General features: G+C 35.2%; 1 long non-coding RNA gene across 1 annotated transcript in view; it reads left to right on the plus strand.

The window, feature by feature from the left end:
- The window catches only part of LOC136022152 (uncharacterized), a 189,201-nt gene that overhangs the window by 8,053 nt on the left and 164,015 nt on the right, over positions 1-17,133 (plus strand). The gene's annotated exons all lie outside the window — the stretch shown is intronic.

Here is a 17,133-nt window from a genome sequence, read left to right on the forward strand (position 1 = left end):
AAAGGCCACCATCTCAGTTGGCTGTATTTCTCAATGCTTTCACTTAATACTGTAAGTATGATTACAAACCAATTTTCTTATAATTTTGCTAACTTCAAAAATGAAAGTCAAAAGTTATGTTTCTGTAGGGAGTTTTACTCCTTTCCTGGACAGGAACCTGGAAAGTAGAAAGTTGTTATATATTAAAGGGAGAATGAGTGTTAGTGTTCTGTAGGACTAAACAAAGGTGCAAAACTGTTTCACAATAAGCTCTTTCCAGGTTATTGCATTTGGGTTTTGCACCCAGGGTTAGAAATAACACTGGGCATGTATCCTCAACTATATTTTTAGTAAGTCTTCATTGTCTTTCATGAAGACACTATTCTTAATTACTTTGAAGAGTCTTCATGCAAAAGAATGCTGCGTGAAATTACTAAGCACATTAAAACTTTACATCCTTTGTAAATGAATTTTAAACACATACCTGTTCTACGATTGAATATAAAAATAAATGCGTACCAGCGGCTGTGTTTATCACCAAGGGATTGATTTGGGAAGCTTGTTTCTTTTATTAGCTTCCAGTTTGGCTTCAGTTTTCATTAGACATTGAGTAAGGATTGTTGGAGGGAGACAGGCAGTCTTGTACTGAGAAGCAGAGTGGGATGCCACTAGAGGATGTTTCTGGCCTCAGGACATCATAGCCTGGGGCAATGTCTGGGCAAGATCATAAGAATTAAGCCCTGTAGTATTTGGAGAGGTGAGTAACAATGTGTCATTACAAAACTGTATTGTTGAAACTATTTTTGGTTGTTTGTTTTTGAACTTAACATTAAGTCTCTGCCTCTTCCTAAACACATCTCTACCTGCGAGTTATAAAAGACAATTATTCTAACCTTGCACCTCCACAAGTCGTGGTACACACAGAAATGAGCTTTAATTTGCAACATGTGAAAGTCTTGGGCAGATGTAGGATACAACATCTTAAGAAATGCTTTATAACCTTTCCTATGCCAATTTCTTTTTGTAAGGTTTTCTGTAGAGCTTTTTTATTTCTAGTAGTCTGTTTCTGTTGTACTTGAAAACAACAGAAATGTTGAAGGATTCTGTATAAATATGTAGATAGTGAAAACTGCATCTCTCCTGATCAAACTTGTTTAAACTTGTTTCTTGATGGCAGTGTGGTCTGTGTGTGTGGAAGAATGGTCTGTCTGCTTCACAAAACAAGATTGCTTTTATTTTATCTTAAACATGCTGAGGGTGCTCAGGTTTTGATGTGATGTGGTCTTTGTTTGGTTTTAGATTTTTGCAATTAAAATGAGATTGGGGTGGGTGGGGGCACAAAACCAATGATGACTTTGTTTGCTAAGTAGTGAAGTCTCTTCTGAAGAAAACCAGGGACTTGGGGAAAATTCAATAGGAAGAATTAGGCTTTCATTTTAAAGCTTTGTCCTTGATACCAGCTTTTATTTTTAACTGGACTATCTTTGTGTTCCCACATGCTATGATGTTATTGAGCCAAGGCTTGTCACTTGCCTCTCAAACAGTGAAGAAATGTCAAAGAAAATATCTGCTAGATGTAGAGATATTTTCTTCTGACATAGAGGGAAAAAAAATGTAAGGGCCTCAAGAGTTGCTTAAAGAGGCAATATTTGACCTTGGATAGAAAGATCTGTTTTCTGCTTAATCACTTTGGTAAAAAGGGAAGAATGCATTGGTTTCCTAAATGTAATACTGAAATGTGCTTGCTTTCACTAGTAAAGAAATTTGCTGTTTTATTGGGTTTTGGGTTTGTTTTGGTTTTTGGTTTGGTTTGGTTTTTTTGTTGTTAGGTTGGCTTTTTTTCATATATTCTAATGTCCAATAAGTAGACCAAAATATCCCAAATTCAGGGGGTAGAGGCCCAAGCATAGTTTATCCTGAATGCACAGCTATTCTAATCTATGTTATTTAAAATGATGCTTTGAGGATTGCCCCACTGACTAGGGGTAACTTGTGTTTGTTTTCTGTGTTCAGCTGTCTTTTTTGCCTGTGTAGAAATACCCTATGACTTGAAGGAGACAAAAACCAGCAGGGAGCCCAGTATCTGGCGTTCTCTTTAGATTACGGTTCTTATGCATACCCATTGTTCACTGGAGAAAGCTGATTACTAGAAGCGTTATTGCATTTTCAGTACATTACACAATACTGTGAATAGGTAATTTTGATTGAATTATTAGCCTTATATTTAAATATGAAGGAAAAGCCATAGATTATACTGTAATCAAAGTCTCTAAAATTCAGAGACTTCAGATGCATTCTTGGAAGTTTGAACAGTGGGAGTATAATATTACAAAAAAAGTTTTAAATATTTGAATAGGTGAATTCATTGTATCCCCTGGAAAGGGAAACATGAAATGACAAAATTTGGATAAAAATGTCAGAAAAAGGATACCTACCACTATTACAGCATTATGCTAATAAAATTAATCATGTCAACTTTATTATTACTTCTTGTAGCTTCTGCCTATTCTGATCTTTCAGATGGTTGTTACTACTTTTGTTTGTATGTACACCTGCCAGTTCTGTTTATGTGGGATTGTTTTGTTTTTTGTCTCTGGTGATTTGGTAGGATTATTTGGTAAAGTATGAGAAGAGTTCTCCCCTATTCTCAACTCATCCTGAATCAGATGGGGGAGGAAATAATTTTCATGGGATTTTTGTTCCTTTTTTCTGACAGTGCAGATTTGATGCCAATAGGAAATTGCAAAGGTTGTTATTTCAAGGATGTAGGGCTAACACTTGTGAAAATCAGTGTTCACATGGATGGACTTGTTTTTACATATCTAAAATATTAGGAAACTGGTTAATCCAATAGTTTGTTTTTACAGAATTCCTTTTTCCTCTGTCTTTCAGAGTAACCCAGCTATTTATAGTGCATGCACAGTTCAAAAGCCTGTTGTTACAGGTAGGCCTAGAATGCAGAAATCCAGCTCCTTAAAAAGAGCACTGCTATATATAAATAAAAACTATCTAAATTATGGTAAATTAAGTAATTTTTGAGACATCGCTTCTATTCTACTTTTAGATGTAGAATAATTAGTGTACTGCAGTTCACATAGATGACTTCTTTCAGTTTTTCTCTACAAGAGCCTGTCATGTTATTCAACCAGATGAGCTTTGAGATAAGCGCGTGATGCATGTGAATTTGGGGATTTTAGCTTTTTTTTGCATAAAAGAAGCATTGTTAGCATGGAATCAAAATGATGATGATAGTCTGTGAGACATGCTTTCAAGGGTTACTTTCACAAATGAGGGTCATAAGTAAAAGCTCTTCAACTAGCACAGAACACATTAAACTGGAAGAACAAACAAAAAGCTGGTGTTGGCAGATCAAAGAAAATGAAGGCATAAAAGATACTCTTAGAAGATCAGTTGGCCTAAATAACAGAATTTTAGGAATATCTTTTCTGTCTTACTCTTCTCTGTTTCACCACTTTCATGTATACCTTGATTATTTTAGCCACTGGTATAATTTCCTTCACAAAGTTGCTCATTTGCTGCCCAGAATTTAATGGTATACTGAGTTTTTGAGCTTATGAGAAGAGACTTGTATTCTTGTTTGAGAATAAAGTGTTATCAGTCTTGGAAGAATTAATTGAGTTCATGTTCTAATAGGCATAATTTTTCTTGCTGATTCTCTTTGTGAAGTTAATTCTGGCAGAGGTAAACCAAACAGTGAAGACTGCATCTGCCATGTATAAGATACATCTGTGTGTGTATATACACACACATGGACTTTGGCAGATGATAGCTGTAGACAGCAAGATAATTAATATCTGCCTATTTACCAGTAGTGCATTTTTACAGATCAGTCACAACATGCATTTTTGTGTGATCAGTAACATAAAAGATTTTAGGTAGAGGTGCTCCTAGACTAGATAATGACCACCTATGGCCTGAAGACCAAATCGGATCTGTCAACCTGTAGACCGTTCTTTGTCTGCTTGCCTCCTTCTTTTTTTCTTCCTTTTTTTTTTTTTTCACTGAAATTCTTTTAAGTATATAGGGAAGTGAATAAGGCTGGATGATTTGTTCTTGTGGCTCATTCTTTCATAAGGCCTTTTCACTTATTATTTGACAGAAAATATGTCCACTCTAAAAGCAAAACTGTCTACTGTGTAAGCACTTCTGTATCTTTTGATATTCTGATGAATAGACATGTTTCGTTTGTCATGCAATTGGCTTTCTGCACATGACTTGGACTTAATGCCAGCCCCTCCATCAGGCACAAATGTCCTATGTAGAAGGGTTGTCCCAAGCTTTGGTGGTTACAGCTGCGCTTATGGTTGCACAGGAGATGAGGAATAAGGCTTGAGGTTATAAAGTGCCTCTGAAAGACTACATGCCTGGGTCCTGACTAAAACTGAGCAGTCACTCTCCTAGCAAGTGAACCTTTTCCTAATTAGGCGAAAATAAGCTACTCTGTTACAGGGAAATCTGTGTCAAAGAGGCTTGAAAGAAGATAGAATTAAGATGCCATAAGATCTATATAGTGAATTAGAAAAACAAAGTCTCAGTTGGTGACTAGAGTTTTAGTAGAGATAGATATAGCAGGAGGGAAAAACACTGGTCTCTAAACCATGTATGTAAATAATAAGATCATATTTTGAATGTTCTTGCTCATAGCTTTATATAAAAGTGATTTGCTGTTACTTATGAACTCATTCTAGTTTAGCATAAAATATTATCCTCTTTTTGTCGCAGAAATGGAGAGTGGAACATATGAATCAGTGGAAACTTTCAAAAGACATCATTATGGCGAGTGATATGCGTGGTACCATAAAAGCCATTCCTTTTTTCAGCCACCAGTGGGACACTCAGGATACTAGCTATAAATGTTGAAATTAACATCAATTTCTGCTTCCATTACCTGATTAGCATAAAATAAACTATCGGGCATCTGCTTTGGCCCAAATGAGGGAAGGAGAGTTGGGGGGATAATTTGCTGGGCAAGGCAGACCTTTGATTCACTGCACATGAATATCACCACAGAAAAAAAAAAAAACCTGAAACCATTATTTCAGATTGCTGTAGTAAAAATACATTTTAATTGCTGCTTCCCTTCTGGAAGCTCTTTGTTACAGAGTGGCAATTATGGGAATGATGCTACAGTGTGTGTTAGCTGTCATTTCTAATGTTCAGCCATTAGCAACAGTGTTGAGTTAAATTATGAGATTTTGATCTTTTCAGATTGTCTGACAATGCTTTCCCTAAAGCATCCCAGTAAGTGTATGTGGAACAATCTACAATTTTTTTAATCCTTTTTCTAAATGGGGAATACTTTAATGATCTTAGTCTGGTGGAAAGCACTCTACTCTTCAGTATAGAAGGGGAGTTTTATGTGTCAGAGGGATAGCGAAGCCTATCTAATAAGAATATCATGAAAGCTAGTTGACTTGACATTGTGTAATAGAAAGCATAAGATGGGAAGTACAAAACGGTGGCTTTACCTGGAGAGCTTCTAGCACTTGCTCTGCACTGAAGTATTTAACTTCCCTAGGAAGCACAAGTAAATCCCCTGCAGTCACTGGAGACCTCTTTATTTATTTAATAAACTAGTCCAACAGCTGGACTTTTTAGAAACTATAACTTCTGTTAGTAACAGGAAATACCGCTTATGTAGCATGCAAATGTGTTGGATTGCTTGTTCACAGTATGTAGCCTAATAATTTTAAAGATAACCTCAGCAAATACCCAATATGCAGTTCCAATGATTAGTATTACATACAGCATATTTCAAAATAAATCAGTATAATGCTGCATCAGCATTTCAAAGAGTCCTCCTGATTACTAGGGCCACAGAGAGGAGAATAAAGTATAGAGAAGGTAATTAGAATGACCTTAACATTACCATGCCAGTGAGTGGTATTGGATCTGTGTCCATAAGTAATGGAGTTTTCCGTAGGACACTGCTTATCAACAGTGTGTGCATAGAGATATCAATGAAAGTTAATGTGCATACCTACATGTGAATGTAAATAACAATTCAAGGACTGCTTATTTTCCAGAAGCATTATAGTTTTAGCTGACTAATCCAAATTGTGTTGTGGGGCTTTTTTTTTCTTGGTTTTAGTTTTCTTGACTTTAAAACTTTTACCACACAAAAAAACAGTTTTAGTATTCCTTAATTATTAGTACATTAATAAGACTTTTATGCTGGTAGTGATTTAAATTGGGCAGCTGGGGGGTTATACTACACTAGTATGTTTTGTTTAATAATGATTTATAACTTACCATAACTGAAAACCTAGCATGTAGTGTTACCTCTGTAGGAATTATCTTAAAAATAGTTTTTTCATTACCTAATCTACAAATACTTGTTTGGTTCTTAGTTTGCATTTTGAACTTAGAGTTAAGGGATTTAAATAAGTGTTCAAAGACAAGTATTACAAAAGTAGACTACAAAATGCTGGCAGTCTTTTAAAATATATGTAGAGGAACAGTAATTTTACCTGAGCATTGAGAGTTGTTTTCTTTTTTTCAGTATTTCTGCCATTGACTCTTGACTATGTAAGCTAGCCTGAACTCTCTGTAAGATGGACTAGTTGAAATATGCCAGGTGTTCTATAAACAATCTTGGGACACAAAACTTTAACCTTTGTGAGTACATAATTACTACATCAACATCTACCCAGGACAGGAAGTGATACAAAAATAATGTTATACCTTACAGTTCTAGTGTTATCAATACACTTAACTGTTGACCTGGGTTCACCTTGTATCTTAGGATAGATTTGTTTTGGGGTTTGTTGGGGTTTGTTTTTAAACTTCTGGTTATTGTGTGTTATTGTGATCTGGTGATCAGTTTTGAAAATGTTAATCTTCAAAAGAACATTTGGACTTTTTGTCTGAAGCATATTTCATAATATTTTTTTTCAGATAATTGTCTAAATTAAAATTGACCTCTTGAAACCTCTTGGGACTTTGAAAATATAACCTTGTAGAATGGGTTACATAATTGAAATTTCCCACTTTATCTTCCTGTAAATGGATTCACTTGAGCCCACTTCCTATTTCACAGTCTTTATGGAAATGAGATACCAATGCCTAATATATGCTTTATGGTACAACCATCAGCTTTATAACCATGAGCTTTTAGTATTTTGTTTGTTGACTAATAAGTTACTTCACCATCCCTGTATACCAAATAACTTAAAATTATTATCCAAGTGGGAAAACTACTAGCAAACTCCCAAAATATTTCAATGTAAAACAACAAGAGTTGCCAAGAACAGAAAGCTGCTTCAGCTTCGCAGTAGGAAAAGCTACTTCTCAGGAAGAAGGGAAAAGGTATCAGGAGACAAAGACGTTGCTGAGAAGCAGAATTTTCAGCCCAAATGTAGGGAATTCTGTGGAGGAGTAATGTAAAAATCTGATAATTCAGGCAGTGTTAACTGTTTCAATGCTTATCAAAACATGGAAGTAAAGTGGGAAGATTTCTTTACAAACGATTTCATTGCTGTCTTAGGATGACATCCCATTTCACTGTCCTGGTGTAAAGACTGTCTGCTGATGGAATGAAAAATCAAATAAATACCATAGGCTTTTTGCATAAAGAGCTAAGGTAAATATGAAGCCTACTGAAATATGAGGTTCCTGTTAAGGATATTTTGGTCCTGTGACCTGGTACAATTTACAGAGAAGGGAAAAGATCAATAAACTGGCTTTTCTTTTGCAAATAGTTATGGAGAAAATGCTTCAGTATTTATTATTTTTATTAAAAAACAAACAAACAAAAAACAAACAAACAAAAAAATAACCCACAACCAAACAAACCCCACTTACTGTGTATTAAATGAGTCTTAGCTAAAACAAAGAGTAATGTGTGGGTATTTCATTTTGACTATTATGAATTCCATTACATATCCACTTAAGTTATCTTTGTTTCATATATCTTGCTGGTCAATTGATGTGCTGAACAGAAAAATTTATCATTTGTACATCTCTAACCTAAAACCTAGTCATGAGGAGACGGACGTTTACAACACAAAACATGTAGGCCTGTTCTCAAGCTCATCATGAAAATCTTGTCAGTGAGTTTTTGTTGTTTGGTTTGGGGTTTTTTCCCCAACAATTTAAGTGGACATGTCTAGGCTTGCAAGTGATATATAGAGCAATCCATTTGTCCTGGCTTGTGACAAATGAGGAAGTACCTCTTGAAGCATTCCTTGCTTCCAAACCTCTTGTGTAGGGTGTGACAAAAAAGACTAGGTTCAAACTTACGCAAAGTCTAATGGAATAATTATGAGATTTGTGATGAAAGAAATATCAGAGTTTAAATAGATCTGATCAGTTAGATTTCTGCAAAGCATATATGCACAAAGGATATTTCCCAAAATTACAAATATTTTTTTATTTACTGTAGCTTCTGTTTTGAATAAAAATACAACTCTCTATATAGAAGTTATTTGTTTCTACTGCTTAAATTCAGCTTTTCTATAAAGCAAAGAAAGAAGTAAAGCAGTGGCTGAAATTTGAATTAAGTTTGTTTTAAAAGCGTTTCAAATCTTCAGGTTGGTGGGCTTCTAGAACATGAAGAAACCATAATAAGATGTATTATCTGAGGCAAGCTGCAAAATCAGATACCTGTACGTGTAATGAGAAGAAATAAGTTTTCACATAGATTCAAAATACTGTTAGGAAAATGTTAGAAAGGTTAGTAAAAATGCAACATACATATCTAAGTGTGTTCTGTATTGCAGTTATAAATAAATAAATACAAAACACAAAACAACAAACTGTTCTAGATTATAATAATTTCTTGTCTGAACTTCAGTCTTGAATTTTTTAGCTCTAAAATTGGGAAAACACTTTTTCTTGAGACTTAAGTTTTAGAAATCATCTGCATTCCATGCTTGAGTACTTCCATGTTCATGTTTATTACACAAGATTAAATAATTACATGCTTTTGTAGTTCTTTGACACATTCAAGGATTTCTGAACTGAAAATCAGTTCACTTTTCTATACTTAGATGCATCTTTGCAGTGTAACATATTCAGACAGGAGAAGAAATGTTTCCCACAACAATTCAAAACTACAGTCAGTTGAGAAAACTAAGATATAATATAGTGTAGTATTGTTTATCATGGGTGGAGATTTTTTTTTTCTTTGTCAGCTAAAGTGTTCTGGGACTCTTAATGTAGCTATAAAATGGTAGAAATGATTCAAGGAGAAATGAAGGATATGTTTGTAAATAATTGATGTCTGTTTTGAATTGTTTCACAAAAATTCCCCAAGGAGTTGTATTGCTTTTCATAGTTTTAATGTGGAAGTGGTCCTTCCTCAGAAAAAAAACTGTAAGTATAGATAAATTAACCTTTTGCTCTCTATTGCCAGTTTGTTTTGGTTACAAGCCTTCAAGGGTTTTTTTGTTTGCTTTAGGTTTTGTTTTTTTTTTTATTGTCTCAAAAGTTTCTAAGCTTGCATGATGAAAAAAAATGATAACTTGTACTGATTAGTACTTCCTGTAGTATCCTAGTTTAATCTTCCTTGCATTTAGTCTCTAGTCTTTTTGAGATGCAGCTAACTCTGAAAATGTGGTTTATAGGTGGATTGGAGGCAGGGGGATGTGATAACTCTAGAATCCTACAGCTTCTTTCTGAAGGCTGTAAAGTATATGACAGGAACTGTCAAAAATAAAAAATAAGGAAACATGATATGAAATATTTTAGCAGAGCAGTTTCACATGGATCTATGTAAACAATTGTAACATTGAGTCAGTCTGGATTTCTTCTCCAAGAAATCAGTTCTGTTCTCTAGCTACAGCTGTATAATGGCTGGAGATTTGTATGCCAGTGCTGCGTCCAGGTCAGTTTGAAAAGGAGGAGAAATAAGGATACAGTTTTATTCAGTCCATCCATCACTATTCCAAATTCACTGAAGTCTTTGGTTTCTCCACCTCCACTTTTTACTCTTGGGGTAGCTTCAGACTCTAAGTTACTCTGAGATTTATGGGGGATATCTCAACCCAACCCAGAGGTTTCCTCTTCCACTTGCATCTCTCAGCTATGCAAACAGCTCTGTTGGTTGAGAACATCTGGGACTTGGAGTAGGGTATTTTGTTTGGGGTTTTTTTTTTTTTTTTTTGCTATAGAGATTGCACTGATAAAAGCAACCAAAAAAAAAACCCAACCCTAAACAAACAAAATGATAACAGAATTGCCAGTATTTGATAGCCAGTGAGGGAGATTTTCAGAGGTTCTGTATTCTGAAACCCAAACGGATTCAAAATGCTGGGATTAGCTATTACACAAGCTAGAATAATTTTGGAAATATATGCAAAGCTTGCACAACCATACTGTATTTTAAGATTTGTGATGCTTTGCAAGTCAAGGTAAGCTTGGGATTTCTCTCTGTTAAAGTATGTTCCCCTTATATGATTTTTACTTGATAATAGATTGTGCAGATTTTTCAGATCACTTTCTTAAAACTTAATTGGACTTGAAACTGATTCCACTAAATTTGGCTTAAATGTGTTTTGTGTTAAGCTTGTTAAAGTAAGAATATGTAAGTAGGAACATGGAGGTATTGCTAAATTCGAAGTATTCAAAGTGAGAACAATCAACATGTAAATTATTGAGCTGTCAGATTAAATGAGGCTGAATATTTAAGCAATTCACATATACATTATTACAAGAGGCACAGATCTTGCATTAAAAAAAAAACACCAAGTATTCATTACTTTTCAAAATAAAATGAAGGGTAAGAACTGTTTTTCAGAACTTAGCTGAGCAGAAGTATTAGGCTGATTCTCCTTTTTGGCAATACAAGAAGTTCTAAAGAAACATGTTAAAGAGTATTTTCATACTTTTCGCGTATTCATTTTCATAGTCATTAATCTGCATTGGTATAATAATGGTTATACATATTGCAGAAGTATTGGCTTTTTGGAGTAAAACATAAAGGTGCCTTGTTGACATTTTTTTTGATAAAGTAAATAATTAATGAGGCTGACAAGTTGTCTTTAAGTGTGCAAGTGGAATAGTCTCACTTCATAGAGTTGCACTCAGCTCTTCACATCTTGGAGCTATTGCACCAGACTCTGCAGATAAGGATTTTTTGATTTGACAATAAGGATTTTGTCAATGTGAAGACTGAGTCTAAAAATAAACATTTAGGTGATTAATTTTTTTTTTTTAAGTCTGGAAAATACTTTCAGATGGCAGCTGTTGGTGTTGTAGACTAATTCATACAGATTGCTTCAGAGTTCTGCTAATAAGACATTAGAGGTCACTTTAGTGAAACAGCATAAAACACTTTTCTGAACCATGTATCGTCAGGGGCTGGGGGAAGAAGTCTTAATTTTAGATTTTTTTATTTTTTTTTTCAGTATGAAGTTACTGAAAATACCCCAGGTAATGCTCAGCTGAGGTCTGACTCAACCTCTGTGAATAACAAGAGTATTTCTATTAATCCCCTGTGCGTTGCTTAATGTACAGTGGAGTTGATTGCGATATACAGTATTATTCCTTAAAACTGTCCAGTTTTGTAATTGCTGTAATATATTATTTTCAGCTGTTTGTCACACACTTCCCAAATGTGTGCTGCCATTTCTCATTCTCTCTAGAAAGTGAAGGATTTGGGAGTTTGAGTTTATTGATCTCTGATAGAAAACAATGCTTTTAAACCAGAAAAAAAACAATTGCACACACACACACACCCCTTCAAGGCTGTGTCCATGCTACATGTTGTATCTGATGGGATTCATTTTAGTAAGGTGCCCCACTGCTAGCTGGGGGGAATTCTTGAAGCAGCCATATATTCTATGTATGAAGCAAATCAGTTGATATAAAAGTAGGTGCTCAGTAAAGATAAGCTAAATAACCAGCACTGAAGATTCTATTTTCTGTGAACTTGTTAGCTGTTTTTATTTGGGTACTATTAAAATTTATTAAACAAACAAACCCACCAAATGCACTAGCTCAGGCTTTTGATGCAGTATTTTGAAGTTTTGTGAGGACTTTTTCCTTTATTTTTTCCTCTCTAATTCTGCACAAAGAAAGCAAATATTCATTCAACTTAAGATAAGGATATTGTAGTAATCTGTTTTTAGAGACTTGGATCTATACTCCACCACTGTGGATACAGATGTGATCAAATCAGCTGTAGCGTTTAGGCTTCTGTGCTAGTAGTGGATGTACCTATTAAGAGAGGAAAGAAAAGTGTGTTTTGGAATACATATGGTGAGAAATGGCTCCTCACTGACAAGTTTCAACTAACCCAGTTTTTATGCTGTGAAACTAATGTTGTTCGATTAAGTTCTTGCGCTTTGCTATTGATCTTGCTGTGGGCACATCACTTCTGCTCTGTATTTTTTTGCCTGTGTAAAGCACCACTGCTATTTGCTTCTTTGAACTGTTAGTAGTAGTCAGCATAGGTTGAACCTTCAAAGAAAACCCTACCTGGAGTGGGATACAACACTTTAGGAATGGTACCACCCTTTCCATACTCTGTCAGAGACCACCTTCAATTTTAGGGTGGTAGGATATGTTCCCAAGAGTGCCACTTCTCAAACACTGCATGGCAACAACCAAATTCATCCTGCAGCTCACAAAACATAATAAGGCAAGGAAAGGTTTGTGTTTGGGTTTTTTTGTTTTTCTTTTGGATATGATGATCATAGCAAGTGAGAACTTCAGCTTGGAAGGAATCTGTTATTCTTGCATGGTGTTGGTATCCCAGAGAATACTCGTAATCACTCACAAGTAATTGTGGCTTTGAGGACTGTTACAGTCAACAGAACGCAGTGTTAGTAACACATAACAGAAACAAAGCAAGTTAAATGGAAGCTTCTTTGCTGAGATTCCAAACTGGGATCGCGTTCTTTAAAATGGCCACTTTGAAAATTAATTTTATTAAGCAACTGCTCTTACTTTATGCTTGTTCTTTCTGAGGGGTTCCACTCTGTGCATGCATGAAAATGTATTTAAAATGTGCTTATTCTAAATATAATATCGAAGTACAATATTTGAGGTGGTAAAATTCTGTATTAGTGCAAGTTACAACCCAAAAAATTAGAAAATAATTTTACAGCTTAACAAGATCAAATTTGATTTCTCATTATGGTATTACTCATTCTTCCCCTAATCAGTGGTTCTCATATGATTTTTTTATTTTTTGATTTTTTTTATTTTAAGATGGGGAAAATGGACCTCTGACCTAGGGCCTTGGGATGGCTACTGGGACTTGGTTTTGTCTGATTTTTTTTTTTTTTTTTTTTTCACTGATTTAAAGTCAACATGTAGTGCTGAAATACAGTCATATTCCCCAGGAGACCTGTGTTGCTACCTTTCGAAAAGTGTTTTGTTCTTCCAAGACTAAGTGCTATAAAAATGAACTTTTATTTTTTGTTTTTTGCTTACAGCTTTATATGTGAAACTATGAAATTTCAAGAAAGAATTCTGAAGACTGGTTGAAGGTTCTATAACACCATTAAAAAAAAAATTAATCTTTTCCTTTTAGATAAGCATGCTGCACTAGTAGTTAGTGTTGGGCTTGTGTAGTGAAACTGCAGTGTTGTTTGGGGAGGTGTAAAATCTTCAGTTGCTTACTGCTTTCTTAGCCTAAATTTCTGTATGGCTAAACTTTCAGGGTAAATTGGGTATATCGCTATAGCTCAAGAAAGCCAAGCAGTAAAACAGTTGTACCCAGTCTTTATCTGCGCAATTACCTGTAACATGCTTTGTGTTAGCACAAATTAAGAGCCACAAGAAGTAAGTTAATGCTCCTACTTTGAGCCCCTGCTTTCTGTGTAGTTCAGCTTCTGTGGATGGCAGGCATAACAGCTGGGTGTCTGTGCAAACTGGCTCAGGAAGAGCAAGCCGCAGCTCAGTATTGCACTCAAATTGCAGTTCCAAGGCCACAGTTCAACCCCAGACTGAATCTGGCTGTAGGGTTTCTACTTCTAATCAAGAATGTTGCAGCTACATGATGGTAAGCACTGATCCAGTACAAACATATTCTGCTAACTCAACAGTTTTCTGGGAACTTTGACAAGTTAACATTATTGTCAGGCTTTATGCCATCTGTTCTACTATAGCTGTCATGTAACTACTGTAGAGCATGAAGCTATCACAGGCTATATTTGTGGCACCATCTAATTTGAGGGGAGAAACATGTGTTTGTGTTCCCACGCCTAATACAAATCAAATCTGTATCGCTGTGCACAGATCCAGTATTAATGGTTATGGAGCTATAGCTTGAGAACATGTTTTTTTGACTGTTGTCTCTTGGCTAGATTGAACACGCATCTTCAAAAAAATCTTCGGTGCAGTGCTTACAAACATACATGGTATAAAAGCAGGGGGATACCATTACATCCTGTACATTTGAGTGGGACATAGTAAGTAGTGTCTTGCATCCATTGTAATTCACTACCTTTTATCCTGCGGTTTTTTGTATTACTGATACCTGTCTATGTACATAGCATATCTGTGTAGTCACAAAAAAAGGTCAAGTTTGGTAGGTAAACATCAGAATGAAAATATGCTTATTCATCTCAATAGAGATTAGAGTACTCCATAACTGTTGGGTTCCCTATTACACTAATGAAGTACTGGGGGGAGGCAACTTTTATGTCACAACAGATAATTTTTTTTATGTCAAAGCAGCATAATAATACTTGGATAATGCTGTGTGGAAATCTGTAAAATAGGAAATCTGTACCTTTGGATTTATTATGCTTGATCTAAAGGGTAGTATGCTTTCCCTTCTGTTTACATTCAGTTTATTTCTCCTTGTGAGTAGACAACATTACAACTATAATGAGGGTTGTGTTTTCTGTCTGAGATGATACATAACTGTGTAACATGTCAGGCTGAGTCTTTTTTAAGAAATTGAGTCAAGCATGAACAGCTTAGCTTTTCTCAAGTAATGATGAGAGTTACAGGGCAATGGGAGTTACTGAATGGTGAAGAATTTTACTTCTTAATTTGTACTTAAAGAAGCTAATAGTTACGACTGAAGTGGAGGTATGTAAATGCTGTAAAGAGGATTCCTCAAAGCAAATGTTATATGGTGGTGAGTCCATGAATTTAGCATTCATTAGAAATGTTCTATGAAAAGCTCTATTAAAATGTAGATATATAATTGATCTTGAGTTTAAAATTGTAAGAAGCATTCCCCAGGTCTTAGGGATGGCTAAGAGCTTTATTTTCTTCATCTCTCCCTATCCCCTTAGCAATTGAGATATCAGATATGATAGATATGATTTCAGCTTTAATAATACCACCTCCTTCCCTTCCCCTCCCCCACCTTTTTTATTTGTGGTGAAGAAAAGGTCCCAGTGTAAAATCATGTCTCTGATGGCATTTTTCCACCATTTTTCCTGCTGCTTTCCCTCTGCAGTATAATCATGGTTTATTTGCAGTTTAATCTTTTCTTTCCATTGTTCACTTTATTCTAATTGTGATGACAGGGATATAAGAATAGCAGCAAATGGTGAACTGAACTGTTAAGACACCTCCAGAATGGCCTGTACAAGTTCTAGAGACTGATTACTGCAGGCTTCTAGCAGTCATTTCCATTATTCTGGTGCTCCTGCTTCGAATCTTCCTAGAATGAAAATAGGAATAACACATTTAGAAACTAATATGATATGTAAACATAAGATGCACTTACACCTGTGAATGCATATGTACACGTGTGTATGTGTACACATATATATATTTCTCCTATAAAACTGGATTGGAAACCCAGTGCTATCAACTTTCATATGCTTTAACATTGGTAAGCATGCAAATCAAAATCACTGCTTTTGTTTTTCACACCCCATCTAAATTTACTTTTGTTCTTATTTGTAATAATGAAATAGTTAATTAACTGCTTTTTGCTAGACTAATTTTTACTAAAATAGACATTATGCATTGTGTGTTGCCAGAAGAAAGGAATTCATAGATTTTGTGACAGGTATTTAACTGTTTTTAGTTGGTTAAAAGTCGGACAGATGTCATGCATCCTGTGTATTTGGAATATGAAGTGTTGTGTTTTGACTGAAAGGCAAAAGACTAGTACATGTATTTCTCGTTTCCCTAGTGCGCATTGTTTGTAAAGCAGGGGTCTTCCTTTAGAACTGCCACAGTCAACGTTTCGTGGCCAAGTATGGGAGCTTCCAAAAGCTGTGATGTACAGTTGATAACATGAAATAGAAGATTAAACAAAAAAATGCAAGTTATGAAAGCTGCTATTTTTTTTTTCTCTGCAAACTGTGTGTTAAACAGGTATTTCTTTCCAGAAACCCTTTATCTCTTACTGTGAAAATTAGACATTGTCATCTTAAGTGCCTGTAACATGCTCTTCGGTTAAAATACTTACAGTAGATGTCGGGGTTACGTATTTAAATTTGCAGTAGAAGTCATAAACATATAGGGGTGAGGATATACTTACACTGGTGAGGCTATTGGGTATAAAAGAAAATACTGTCTACCAAAGCGTTATGTATAGAATTCTGTGGTGATTTGTTCATTGCAGTGCCTCCCTTTGAAAGCCAGAGGAGAAACAACAGTTTGACCTGTACTCAGAAACATACTTTAGGTAAATTGGGAGGTAACTATACCATTGAATACGTAACCTTGAGTACTTTTTAAAGTCTATAATATTCCTATTAAGACACAAGATGAAAATATATTATTAAAAGAGGAAAAAAAGAAAGCTTCCTCTGAACAAAAGGTAGCACATTCATATTTGTATCCAAGGAACAGTTTCTCAATCTAAAGGAATGGGGGGGGGGGGGAGGGGGGGTGAGAGGGGAAGAGGAGGAAAATCAAATCCTGGACACATATCTTTGAAAATAATAGTGAAAAGGATACTTTGATCTTTTTAGTTTTTTGTTTGTAATAACGTTACAGCAAGTCAACATATATACACAAATGTCATGTGTTTACATTAATGAAAGAAAAAGAAGATGGGGAGAAATAAAATACGTGAGAAAGCAGTATGTATCAGTATCTCTTGTTTCCTGATTGTAATAATATTTATTGGGAACTTTGAGAAATTCAACATGAAGTTATTTGGTTTCTGGTTTACAGCATCAATAAGTGGGAAAAATCTTAAGATATGTTGATACTGCAAGCTTGCTTGCAACCAGCAACCTTTCTAGTCTAACCACATTACATCTC

This window comes from Lathamus discolor, chromosome 1 (genome assembly GCF_037157495.1).
Source record: "Lathamus discolor isolate bLatDis1 chromosome 1, bLatDis1.hap1, whole genome shotgun sequence".
Classification (NCBI taxonomy): Eukaryota; Metazoa; Chordata; class Aves; order Psittaciformes; family Psittacidae; genus Lathamus; species Lathamus discolor.